The 14,553-nt window shown below is 34.5% G+C and overlaps 1 protein-coding gene across 1 annotated transcript in view; it reads left to right on the forward strand.

The window, feature by feature from the left end:
* Window positions 1-8,126: 8,126 nt before the first annotated feature.
* LOC123553022 (uncharacterized) overlaps window positions 8,127-14,553 on the forward strand; it is a 36,977-nt gene continuing 30,550 nt past the window's right edge. Inside the window, exon 1 of the mRNA XM_053541777.1 lies at window positions 8,127-8,523. The gene's annotated coding sequence lies outside the window, so the exon portion shown is untranslated. The remainder of the gene's footprint in view (window positions 8,524-14,553) is intronic.

Raw genomic sequence — 14,553 nt, forward strand, 5'->3', positions numbered from 1 at the left:
AAAGATTAAAAATAACCTGTCATTCGTGTTGAACAAAAGCTATTGTGGAATGCCGGGGTGATTCTTGACATAGTGGAGAACCCTACCAAAGAGCTATAAAAATAAATGTATTTTATAGTTCTTTGATCCTACTAATAAGCCCTAAGCAGCATGAATTCTTTCATCGGGAATAATTCGGTACGAGCCCTTATTTGTTCCAAAGAACTATAAAAAATAAATGTATTTTATACTTCTTTGTTTGTTCTCAGGGTTCATATAGTACTTTTTCTGGTCTGTACACTTTATCAATAAAAGACATAATAAACGGAACTTGGTTTATTCAAAGAACTATAAAATACATTTATTTTTATAGCTCTTTGGTCTATTCAATGTGTATGTACAAATGCCAGATTCATCTCAAGTGTTTTCTTTATATGCAAAACTAATTGCATACTAGTATTCTGGGAGATTGATTTTAATGTTAAGAATGTGTTCGTTAACCGGAGCATATTTTCGAAGTCGCGTCGGGTTGGAGTAACCTCTTTGATGCCGGCTGGACACAGTTCTGGTGTTAACCATTCATCAGATCTAGGTTGCAGGACCGATGAATAGTTACAGAAAATGTCAACGCGAGCTTTCAAATGTGGACGGTTTGTAGGAAGGTGAGCATGTCCTCATCATATCACAGTGATCAAGACACCAAGACAGTATGCATTCCCATTTAAATTGAATAGCCAAACTTAAATTTTACGTCAACTTTTCCATTCATATTGACGTCAGAACGTGGTTCATTTCGATATTTTACAGTTTTACTTATTGAGTTCAAGGCCGAGTGTTAAAAAATTTGGTTTAAAGTTACATGTCTTTGTTTTTGGACAGAAAAAGGAATAAAAAAATAAAGACTCGTTACATGCAGTTCGAACCTGTATTCATTTTTGAACTCAAAATGAAATAAAAAAGTAAAGACTGTGTGGGATTCGAATCCGTGCTATACATACAGAACGCATATTTTACATCATAATTATATTAATCATAATCTAGGAAACTTTGACAAAAATAAGACTACAAAAGAGGGGGCGGGGGGGGGGGGGGGGGGGGGGGGGGGGGCCGAAATGATCATACGAAATGACCAAAATGGGGACGACGTCTACGGGAGATCACTCCGTATCAGAGTGGCAGAGTTGGCAAGTTTGTAGTCGAACTCTGCCACAGTTTCACTACCGAGGGGATTCAGGTTTATGATGTAAGCTATTTCCACAGGAGTCTTGCAACGGAATATACTGTCTAACAATACAGCTCAGAGCACCTGCACACTCCTTAAGAAAATATTATCTATTCCATTCGAAAACCTGTGGAATTTTTCAACCACCAATCAAAATGTATAGTTTTAATCAGCTGTTAAATGACCTTTATCTCAGATATTTACAGGAAGTAAAGGTGAAATCAATACTGACATGCGGCCGGAAAAAGAATGAGTGTCGAGTTCTTCTTCTTCTTCAGTGTATAGGACAGGACTCCAAGAACTGGATTTTACTTTGATCACGGTTGGGTTGGGGCAAGACAGTCCCCTGTCTAAAGGCTGTACAGTTAAACGTGTGTGTATATACAATTGAAACTATGGTGCACATGTGAGCTGTCTACGCTGAGAACAGAGACTGGGCTGCTACCGAGGCAAGGTGGGCAGCCTTGATGGACTCGATGTCTGGGATGTCCGTGACCGTGGTCGGCAAGCGGTTCGAGTTAGCACAGACGTTCTACTGACGGATCAACCGAAATATCTCCGCCAACAGATCAAGCTGCTTTTGTCTCAATTGAAGAAATAAAGGTTTAGGCTCATCCCGATATTGCATAACAATTATTTTGCATACAAACGTGGAATAAGGTCAGTAATTCGGCCGAAATTGTGCTTCTGTGGTGTAGTCGAAAGAAGGCCAAAGTAAAATGATCCTAATTTTCCCATTTTGTTTGCGCAAATTCGTGTAAAACGAGTGCTTTCATTACACCTTTTCACTGCTAGAATACATTCTGCATGAAATGAGACGGGTTTCATGTTAACACAACTCAAATGGCAAGACTTTTTTTTGGTTTTGCAGTACGGGGTTTATTTTGCGGACAATAGCATATATGCGCCATTTTAAGGGTAGCAGACCACAACTGACTGGCATTTCACTAGGAACTAATCAACCCCCTATTTTCTTTTCAATTTTCCGTTAATTTATTATAGACCTTTCATGAAAAATAGCCGTAGGAAAAAGTGATTTTCTATAAATGTACGCAAAGGCGGCCTGAAGTTGTCGTTATTTTTTTAAACAAAGGGTTTGAATAACTGACCTTCAACCTATTATTTTTAGACATTATCGCTTGTTCGGAATACTTTGCATGGCATCCAGTATGAAGTCGCAATTATTTGATTTTACGGCCAGTTCAAGCCCTTAGTTGTAACATTTCTCATTTCAGTTACGACGTTTTTGGAAGGTCAATGTCAATATCCACCTAAAATAGTACAGTGATCGGGGTATACTAATACAACACAAATTATTATTTAATTCTTGTTCTATGAGGGAACAATATGAGTCATGAAAATGACAGAAGGTATGATAATCGGTTTGGAAACCGTGTAGGCGTCAAATAATCACTAAAATACATTCTGAAGATTGTGGTGGCTGTTGTTTATTTATCTTCACTTGAAAGGTAGCAGAAATAAACCGATTGTCGAGATCAGAACTGTGGATAAAGAGCCGTCAGTCGGTGCAGCATGTGAGACAAATATTTAGCAAGATTTTCTTCCCTTCTTAGTGAGCGGGGCACCATTATACAAACGAATTCCAGGGGAAAATGCTAAGGTGGTTGTAAATCTAACAGAAATTTGAAATGGAATTAGATGTTGAAATAGTGTGGTCTATCAAAAAATTAGCATTTTTATTGATAATCGTTGTTTTCTTAATAGTGAATCTTTAAAAATAGAAGTTTGAAATAGATGCAAACGTCTTAAAAGGACACATGGTCGTATCAATAGTAACATGGATATTGCATGACAAGTTGAACTTATATAACTCGCTGGTCCTTAGTTTATGCTATATGACCGGTCTATGTTCAACGCATATATATACTGGACTATAAGTAAACAAGAAATATCTTTAAAAATGATGGTCGGCGAATTGTAATAAGGAAAGAAGTTTATGATTTTTTCATCTAACATTCATCTTTCATCTAACATTTTTCAAATTGCAAAACTAAACACCGCACTTTAACAATTTAAATGGTTCTCTTTTAATTTTTCGCAAAGGCTTCGTAGGGTTGCAATTTTGTTTCGTTTATCCTTAGGCGAATAATTACAGCAGTAGTTTGATGAAGATTCATGAAGCGGTTCATGAGACGAGGTCATTAAACGTGTTTATATTTTTAGCTAAATTGGTCCCTATCCCCATTTGTAACAAAATAGCAGGAGACCTTACGATATTATTACACATCGAGTTTGATAAAAATCCATTACATTTAAGTGGTTAATGCGAAGAAAGGCATATCTACTTTTAGCTATAGTGGTCCCTAATAGAGCCCAAGTTCCTATATAAAATTTGGAAGAGGACCGTATAATGATGTTCCAGACCAAGAGCCAACAAGCTGTTCATCAGACGCTGTATAAAGGCATTTCTAGTTTTAGCTCTAGCAGCCCCTAAAAGGGGTCAAATGTCCCAGCTGAACAAAGTTGGTTGCGGGCCTAATAAAGATGCTACAAATCAAGTTTGATTACTAGAATACATGAGAAAAAATCAATTAAATTTTTATTTATTATTTTTATTTATTTCTAAAATAGGCCAACTGATCCCGCTTTAACAAATGCATATTCGCTATAACATGAATCTTTGGACAATGACGTCACACCTATAAAAAAGTGAAGGTCAAACAAAACATACAATTGTAATTATTTCAATATTTCTGTTTCATAAAGTTTGACCGTAGTCATATCACATAGATAAACTGCATGCAGCGTACCTTCATTTCAATGTAATGAGATTTAGTCATTATATAGCATATATATGATGAAACAGATTTCAAATGAGTTCAATATTTGCATACCATACTAAAGAAAAATATTCATATATAATAAATCAGTTAAATAATTTATAACAAATATATCAAAGCAAACAAGTACTCATTTTAATATGCAATCTGAATAAGTCACAAAAGCAAGACACCTTTTCATATACAGACGACAATTGTAACAAGGAAAATCTTTTAAAAAGCACTACTCTACATAAAAGACTCTTATCACACCCTTATTCATGTGATACGCAGACCGTATTCAGCTCTTTTTTTAATTTGATATATGTTTGGTATTTGAACAGGTTTTTATCATATTTATTAAACTTACTTATCATTTTGAGATATATCAATATTCTTGCTAAATATACTGAGTCAAAGTTAGCTTTAAAACTGTGAACAGCGTCGTTTAGGATAAACGCTTTGTCTACATTTCACTCAGCATAGCACAGTCAACAGAGTGAAAGAAATTGACACTCTCGTCCAATCAGGCAGAGTGTTACATAAATCTTCCATTTTGATAAATTATCTATAATGCGTTATCAAGTAATTTCATTTGCAGACTGAAGTCACGTGGCATAGGTAACGAAAACGAATTTAGACGGCGTCGCCGAAAAATATGAAAAATAAAACTGAAAATCAATTTCATTCCTCATGTCATGTAATAAAACATTTCTTGAATAGCTTGTTGGTCAATAGTCAAAACTATTGGCCCTCGATCCTGGCCTCAATCCTTCGAACCTCGGGCAACAGTTTTACTAAGGACCAGCACATCATTCAATAAGTGTACAGTATGCAGTATTTGTAAAACAATAAACACCTCTGAACTCTGCAGAGAGCTTTGTTAAAACCACTTGTGAGAATATGTATACATTACATTTTGAAATAGTAGCAAGTTTTGCGTAAATGTGATAAAACGCTTTTAAAATGATCGGTATTATTTCATGAAAAACAATGTATCTTCACCGCTGCGCATCCATCTCTTTGCAATATTTTGTGATTAACGTTATCCGAATAATGGCGTCTGGTTGCTATAGTTACTTGTTCAAACGCCAAACATTTGTCCTGAAAACATAGATAGAAAAAAAATCGCAGATTCTTAATGAACCCCAGGTAATCAGCTATATTAATACGCCAGCTGTAATTAGTGATGTTACGCCTGTATTGTTGCAAATATACATAAATATGCTCGATGAATCTTGAGAATAGACTGGAGTGTGTATATGCTTCATGTCTGCTCAGAAAAAAAGTCCGATACAATTTATACTATTATGAATTATTTTTACATCGCTGTACATTGTACAGAAAATATTCCGATTTGGTTGAGTGGACACCTGGTACTTCGTTTTCGTGAAAATACAGGGTGATAAATACGGAGATTTTGTATATATAAATAACAAATTGTCTTTTTAATCTATTTTTTTTTCAACAGTTTTAACCAAATTTGACCTATATTGAAATTTAGCAGTAAAAAATATCTGATATTTTTACTGTGTAAATTACCAGAAATATTTCAATATCATATTAAGAAAATTCTCTGAAAACATGAAATAAATCCGGCTTCTTGTTAGAATATAGGTCACCACACATTCACACACTGTCCACGAAGCAGACGATCTAACCACTTTGATGCTCAACGACAAGCAGTGTAGACTAAGAAGGCATATAAATAATACATAATGTTGGAACATAACGATATTAGATTTCTATAAAAATTCAATTTTAGAGGTCCCTTTATCAGTTTACACTGCTATAGATAAGAGCCACTGAGTCGGCGATATTGTCGAAAATCTACTTATAAAATAAATAGATGCTTTTTGTAAACGTTTGCTTTTATTTCAACATTTAGTTTCAGTGAAAGATGCCAAGTTGTCTAGTCTAAATCAAATTGCTTCTGAGATGTCAAATGATTTGACGAACCAGACGAACCGAATTTTGCAGACGACATCAGTGCCATAAACATGCATGTTTAGCAATTGTAACATATTGTTTCCGCTAGCTTTGTACATATGTATACCTCCATCTTGATAATGTGGAATGTAGCAAAATCAATAATAGATTCTTGAAACCATTGAGGAACAACAAGCAGATGAGAAGCGTTGATGCTTTGATTACAGTCAACTTGAAGGGAAGGCTGAAGCAGAACACTTCAATAAAACATTACGAGTTACGAATAATGATTACTGCCGAAAGGAAAGGTTGTTCAACTTATAGCAAGTGCAATTTTAGCAACTGAAATAGATTCCAACACACGCGCGCACTAACGCCCGTACTTACCTTATATAAGACAGAAGTCAAACCTTTTTATAAAGATCACCCTTGGAAGAAACAGAAAGTGGTGTTTATTGGCAGGTGATCTTTATTCAAAGGTTAAATTACACTATGTTAAAATAGGAAACAAAACCATATGTTTTTTACAGCCAGGTGGTCTCTATACAGAGGTGGTCATTAGGACAGGTTTGACTGTGCGTTTGCGGCTGTGTATGAATGCGTCTGTGTATCCGTGCCTTCTCTGAAAACAAAAGAGGATAACTCGTACTAATTTGAAGCTTGATACGTCTTCATATCGATTGAGGTGTGCCCTCTTTAACATTATTTTAGAGATATTTAGAATTCCATACGGCTTTAAATCTTATGTTAAAAAAGCAGATTAAACAGTTGTCCAAACAGATGTTATGCACAATTACACGGTTTGAAATGCACTGTTTTCATTACTAAAGTTAGAGCCATAAAGGGAGGTAATCAAATCATTGGATCCAATAAACAATGATAAAACCATCATATATCCAAATCTTTGACAAATGATAGAAGAAAAAATAATATCGGCATCAGGATGTAACAAGAAATTGATATATTTTGTTCATAACAAAACCGTGCCAGCCATATTATCATTGAAACAAAAGCATTATGAGCCTTAAAGGTCCATAATGCTTTAAATTTTTATCTTAATTAAAAACGGGTGAAACAGCTTTCCAAATAGATGTTATGCATACTTACATGTTTAGAAAAGCACTATTTTTAATATTGCACATGAACTGTTCTAGTTAGGGCCATAAAGGGAGGTAATAAAAACAATAGATTCAATAAAACATTCTGGTATATTCAGCAATATTCAAACCTTTAACAATTGTTAAAGAAAGTAATTATCAGAAATAGGATTGAACAAGAAATTAATGTATTTTATGTTCATAATGGAAAATGTAGCAGCCACATTTTAAACAAAGGCATTATGAACCTTTAAATACATGTACCTATGATTTTGTTTCCTTTGTGGATAAACCAGAATTGTAGGAACTAATGAGCGATATCATATGTTACATATATTTATGATCTGGCAGCTCTGATTGTAATGCGAGCAACTGGCATATTTTCATATCTTGATGAACATAACTGTATTGTATCTTCTTTATTACTTGTTCATCTATACTTTCCATTCAGTGAGTCTGGTCACAAAGGTTTGTGCATCTACGAATTGAAGTTTATTTTTAGTCGCTATCGGCTATTCATAACGGCGATTCCTTCTGTCTATTTTTAGGAAGTTAAATCACACCGGTACAATGTAAAGTCACACGGAGACTTCCTAACTTTTGATGGTGCGGGAGGCCCCAGGTGCCCCTCCGGGCAATATTTCAGGTAAAACCAGCCATCTACCTTGAAACATTGAAACAGTCTGACGGCTTCCTCATATGAAAGAATTCTACATCACGAGCGAGGTTTCCAACATACAGAGGTGCGGAGCAAGTGATTTGAAGTCAATGACCTTAATCACTAAGACATGGTCCCGTACGGCGATTTTATTTGAGTGAAAGCGTAGGATATAGGAGACGTCCCAGTTCCCGCAGCTCTGCTGGCTGGTGTAAGACATATATATATATATATAATTTGGCGATGGAATCGAACTTGTGACCTACGGTTTCAGTCAGGCCTCTTACCACTGGCGTTCGGTCTCTGTCAAAAAATATGAGTCGTACGTAAAACTTAATTCTAATAGTCACATTAACAATGAAGTAAACAATGAAGTAATTACTCATATCTGGTGTTATCGTTTTATCTTTTAAAAAAAAATATAATTTGAAGTTTTCTTTTAAAATATCGATCGCCAGAAGTAAGGCTGAAACTAGCAGAACAAATGAGTTATTAGTAACTTACCAGGCATTGTATGGCAGTTTTACTATAGATCTACACAGCTTCAGCCGACTGCCGGATGTTTTTCTGGTGGTTGTAAACTTCGTATCGACTCTGTGATAGAAACAACAACAACTTATATCAACGCTGGAGATATTATATAAATATTTGTTATACGATTGGGAGAAATAACTGTTCATATAGTGCGAGCGATTTTCTAGAATTGCCACTCGGCCGTATAATAATTCCGTATAATGAGGCGTTCTGTGGTATCGACCGGGATATAGAATTTGGAAAGATTTATTACAATTCAATGGAATATTAGATTTAATGAGAGGAATGTGTCTGGAAGTAAGAATGGAATATAGCAACAAAATGGTAATGACAAAATATCTATTAATTTTATCTCTTATTGAATCTGGTAGTTAAAGCATATTGGATAAATTGCTTTCAGATAAACAGTTGTGTTCAGCTTCGTATTTTACGGACTGCTTATACTGAGTGTGTATATTACTAGAAATTCCGTCAAGTACCAGCATGTATAGTATAATGATTACTGTTATATTGTCAAAGATACATATGGTGGTCATTAACTGAAGCAGTTATAAACATTTCAATCTGGCAAAATTTCCAAAAACATTTTCAAAATGCTTATCAGGCGTGTTTCCAAACCTCTGATTATTTTCTAATTGTATGGAAAGACCTGGTGAGAATTATGTAGCATAAACCATTTTACAGGTAGGATACAATTCATACCTCAAATCTAGAACGCTGCCAAAACATTCTACCTTGAATCGCAATCTGCAAAACTGATTTTATTGATCTTACTTCTACATGACATGATAAATCTTTAGGAAAAAAAAAACAAGAAAAATACATGGTTAAGACACCTGTTAAATATCGTATTACCTGCGTTACGCGATTGTTATATACAATTAATCGTGACTTTAAATAGTCCATACTGGCCGCTGGAAACTTTATACATTCAGATTTTCTCGTCATACAGTTATTAAATTGCAGGTCAATAGTACAAACTTATTAAACAACAATGCCGTGCCTTTAGACGTTATTATAGTGGACGCAACTTGACCCCGATGGTTTACCTTTGCATTATAATATATAATAAGGCACAACCTATTATTTTATAGCACAAGTAAACTTATATTTGCACGAGCGCCACGAGTGCCAATATAGGCTTAAAGGGCTATTTACCACGCGAGGCAAGTCATTGTTATCAAATGAGTGCTGTTTACAGTATACATAAACACAATAACTAGTATACTCGATAATTTAAATAATTTAATCATAGACTTAATGCTGTCAGGTAAAGGTGATACTGAAATTTGTTTGGACATGCTGGCATTTTATTTTCTGACAAAGTCTCAATATTTATAACATTTAAAAAGATGTTTCCTGCTGTCACCTATTCCTTGAATATTGAAAATAGTCGGTACAATATAGAATTATTGACATTTTTTACCCCGTGTGGTCCCCTGCGAGGCTAAAGGTCATTTTTAAGGTTGAAGTTTGTTACTAAAACATTGTTAGTTATGGGACGCCAGCGCTGTCATTTACCGTTTGCACTGCACTACAAACTGATGGTGTTCTGATAATATTATAATTATCTGGAGTATATCATAAACAGATAAAAGAATGTGCATCTGCCAAATGCCTTATTACCGGTATAATTATACTATATTAAAATCTGCATCTTGTTTTTACCATGGATAATAACCGCCAAATTTATGGTCAATAAGAAACAATTCCAAACGTCATATTGAAGTTCGGGGATTCCACTTAAACATCAGTAAATCTCTTAGAAATGTCTACACTAAAACGAAAAGCTATTAAATCTAATAAGTGTATAGGCTGCTGAAGCACTAGGTCCCCTAGCTTTTGGACTACGTTAGCTAGCTCGGTTTAAATATTATTGTCACCGTATAGGACTTGAATATAAAAACGGGGATAAAAAGGTGTTGGCGGCTGGGAAGCTTAGGCGGCAGAGCATCAGAACGGTATTCCGAGGCCATGGGTTCGAGTCCGGTCTGGCTGCATACTTTTCTCACCCTGTGACATTATGTTTTAATAGCAGTTACAGCATTTATGTTAAAATTATGTGTTATTTCCACTGTTTTAATAAGTTTCAACGTCTCCCTAACAGTGAGCAAGAGGCGGAATATGTTTATATATCTGCTTTTCATTTCAGTAGTCCCTCTTTTTATAAACGACAGCTGAACACGAAACATTACGTTATCCTATAAATAAAAATTCACAGATTTTCATCCTTAGTTACTGTTGTATAGATAATGACCATTTCAGTTAATATCTTACTTTTGAAGACAGAAATTCTAGTAGTATATCATATATTACCTCCCTTTATTAAAATCTTGGTATCAGCGTTTGACAAATTAAAAAATATATGATCTGAAAAAAGTAGATTTGAACAAGGCCGGTAAGCTATACACGAAAAAATAATTATGGAACACCGGGTTTGTCATTTGTCATTTCCATTACAAGGCATTTTGCAGAAACTTTGTAGCAGAGCAGAGGAAGTAGCATTGCCTAATTTGCCTAATTCTTTCTATGAAAAAAAAAAACAACAACAACAACAAAACAAAAACAAAAGAAAAAAACAACAACAAAAAAAAAAACAGTAGACCGATAGAAAATTAGTTATCGGGGCGCAGACGTGAAGCAGTTTTTAAATCAAGAACACCTAAAGAACTGTTTTTACGTACATGATTTTGCATAACATGACGAATACAATGGTTGTTAAAAGATTAATTAGAAATATAAAAATTCAAATATCTTTCTGCATTTTTATTGCCCATTTCTACTCATTTTTCATTGAAACTGGTGATAGACAATTTTAATTCACATCATTTCCACACAAGTGAAAATGTCAATGAGTAAAAAATAGTAAAAAAGAAAACAAGTATTGCATGTGAGATAAAGGTTTAGTAACATCTTCGTGATCTCATACAATACGTTTCATGATATGAAGGCATGATATCACGAACATGACTGTGTTAAATGAAATCATTCAACACAAAAAACGGCAACAAAATGAGCGTGATGACGTGTTAATAATAATCGTCGGTAACAAGCAAATTCCTTGAACTGGCGTTCCACTTCGGACGCAGGTTTGCGATAAATTCCTGACAGAAGTTATTTAGCTGAAACAGTTACCTAATTTCTAAATGAAGTTTCTGTCTGAACACTTATGTAGCTCAAGTAGTTTTTAGAGATTTAACAGTGATTTTCTATGATTTGTATTACTTACCTTAGTTTGAATCAAATATGACCGTTTTTTTTTTTTTTTGAAACCTTAATTCGACAAACATTCTGACAAGGTTTAAGGTAAATCAGATAAAATGCTGGCCTCTGGAGTGTTAACAACCTTTTTCAATGATCTTACCTAGTGGTTTACTCCAGATGACTCAGTTTCAAAAATTATCTAAATATTGGAAAGACCCCTTTTCTGGCCATTTTTTTCAGTTTGTATATCAGATTTGATTTGTGGCCTCTTGAGGGTTTACTATGTTTTTTTATTATTACTGTTTGATTGTCACGTATTTATTTAGCCCAGATGTTCCAAACATGATCCAAATTTTCTAAAGCCCGTTATTCTGACTAAGTTTCATGTACATTAGATAAATATATGTGGTCTCAAAAGTGTTTTCCATGACTGACCTAGTGACCTAGTTTTTGATCAAAGATGACCTTGTCATGCAGACAATCTTACCAGGTTTCATGTTCACCAGTTAGATATGTGGCCTCTACAGTGTTGTGTTATCAATGCTTTCATATTTGACATAGTGGTCTGATTTAAGTCAAGATGACATAATATCAAAAAGACAAACATTTTACAGTGTTTCCTGTATATAATGTAAAATATGATCTCTAGTGTGTTAACAAAGACCAAGGAATGTTGTTTTTGATTCCAGATTACCAACTGTCAAACTTCAAATCGATCTGATTTTATATCAGTTAGGTTACAAAAATGGGTTAACAAGGTCTTTTTCTATGGTCTGACCTAGTTACCAACTTTTCAACCTAAGATAACCAATTTTCAAACTTGACGTAAACCCTTTAAAAACATTCTGACCAGGTTCAGTGTGTATCGGTTCAACAGGTTTTTTTCTATTATTTGATCTAGTGACCTAGCTTTTGACCCAAGGTAATCATGTTTCAGAATCATCCGATTTCCACCAGAACAACTTTCATCAAGATTGAGTCAAAATTATGACATAATCACCTCGATAGTCATAGTTTCAACATTTAATCATGAATAGTCAAGCATACTAAAAGTGATTTTTTAAAACTGTCATTTCAGCATTTTTCCATTCTCTTTTTGACAAAGTATACAAAGTGCACACTGTATAAAAAATAAACGGAAGGAATTAAGGGATGTATTTATGTATTTACGGTTCGCCCATTATGTGTTATTTTACAAGGAAATCACAAAAAGATAAAAGCAGTTTGCATTCTTGTCATATCCCATCCTTATTTAGGCCTATTGCTATTTTGTCTGTTTTTTTTATTTCCAGTAATATTACAAAGTGCTTACGTAAATACATTACAAAATGTCCATGCTCCAGTTGAGGAGTAGAATGTGACAAACCAAATAGATATACAATGCTAAATTTTGATTGTTTGCATTTGGACGCTACTTTCCTTTACATTTCAAATCTAGTGGATTGATTCATGAATACAATCTGTGGTCAATCTCATTCTTATTTTGAGAAAATATCAATTATAGGCTAACTTTAATCAACTGCCAGTTTTTGGACTTTCCGCATAGACCTGTAAGAAATAAAGCATATAGTTATCATGTACTTGTTTGTTTATTCAAAATTCATAAACGATATCTGCCATTTCCATACACAGCTAAAAATGAAACGTCAGATCGGTCAGATATAAGCCATCCATCCACAATATTATTCAATATTTTGTCTGGTGGCAAAAAGTTGGGGAGGGGAGGGGGGGGGGGGGGGGGGGGGGGACTGAGTCAAAGTAATACACAGTACCTTGCACACAAGCCTCTGCATAAAAAAACTACTACCTGCCAACCGATTTTTTTTCAGCATTGCGTTGTTGTGATATCTGCACGTGGTGTTAGTTGTCGACATTGGCAGTTTCGCATTCAAGCGACTTCAGGACACAAATTATGATACAGTCAGCTGAATGTTTGCCAAAAGTTTAAAATACTAGAGCTCCGTAACTCAAAGCGTGAGGAAAAGACGATGTTTTAATAATCTAAACAAAACTGTTCATGTTACATTAAGATATCGATGGCATTGGCTTCGCATCCTGGTTGTCAGGGGAGATAATTAAGCTACTGAACATTGAATTTCTGCATAATACGTTTCCCCATACGAACAATCTTTTTATTTGGTTTATTAGGTATAGAAACTAAGTATATGAGATACACAATCGTACAATCAAGTACAGATACAATCTGTCTGCATTTATCTACCTGTAGAATGTAATTAGATTGATAACATATGGTCTACAATGAAGAAGATACATTTTCTTCTTTATTCTGTACAAAAATGGCAATTTTCGATGACAACAATATATGAACTGCTGTTGGTTAGAGACCACCAATTGTTTTCCAATAGACTTACATTGTAACATTATGGCGAGTACGGCCTTCCATACATCGAAACAGGTATATCTAATTACAAGTTTTTCAAGAACAATCTTAGTTCTACCAAAATATCGGACGAAAAACATATGAATAGTGATACTTTATTTAAGTAATTTTCGTGTGAATGAGATGACCCCATGTTTACATCATTGACATGGCGGGGGAAATTCGCTTGATAAAACTTTTTTTCAATACACATAAAATGTAGCAAATTTTGTCAAAATGTATAATAAAATACAGTAAATGCAGTGAAAAAATATCAATTTTGAAAAAATAATCACTTCCTGGGTTTGTTTACATGACTGAACAATCAGAACGCACAGACGTTACCTTATTCCCAGGTATACACTTACCTCATTCCCAATAAGTTCCCTGTACTTTTTTTGAATTGGTGGTCTCTGACCTGTTGCAAAAAAATCCTCTGATTATTTTATGCTTAATATTGCAACTTAAACTTAACATGTACGGCACGGAAGCGTGAGCTGTACAAGTTAAAGCATAGCAAAAGTTCCTTCTAAGGCACATCTATATAAATATATAATGATCATCTTGTAAAATTTTGGTTGCAATGTCTGTTTTAAATATGTGGAACCCTAGGATAGGACGCAATGACAAGACCATTCTACCTTACTGACATTCCGTATCACCCGTTTAAGCACCCTGGGGGAGGGGGTGATACATTTTGCACCAAGGGGCGTTTATTTCTGCACCAAATTACAAAAAAAAAAAAAAAAAAACAAAAACACAAATTTTGA

Source organism: Mercenaria mercenaria, chromosome 4 (assembly GCF_021730395.1).
Source record: "Mercenaria mercenaria strain notata chromosome 4, MADL_Memer_1, whole genome shotgun sequence".
Taxonomy (NCBI): domain Eukaryota; kingdom Metazoa; phylum Mollusca; class Bivalvia; order Venerida; family Veneridae; genus Mercenaria; species Mercenaria mercenaria.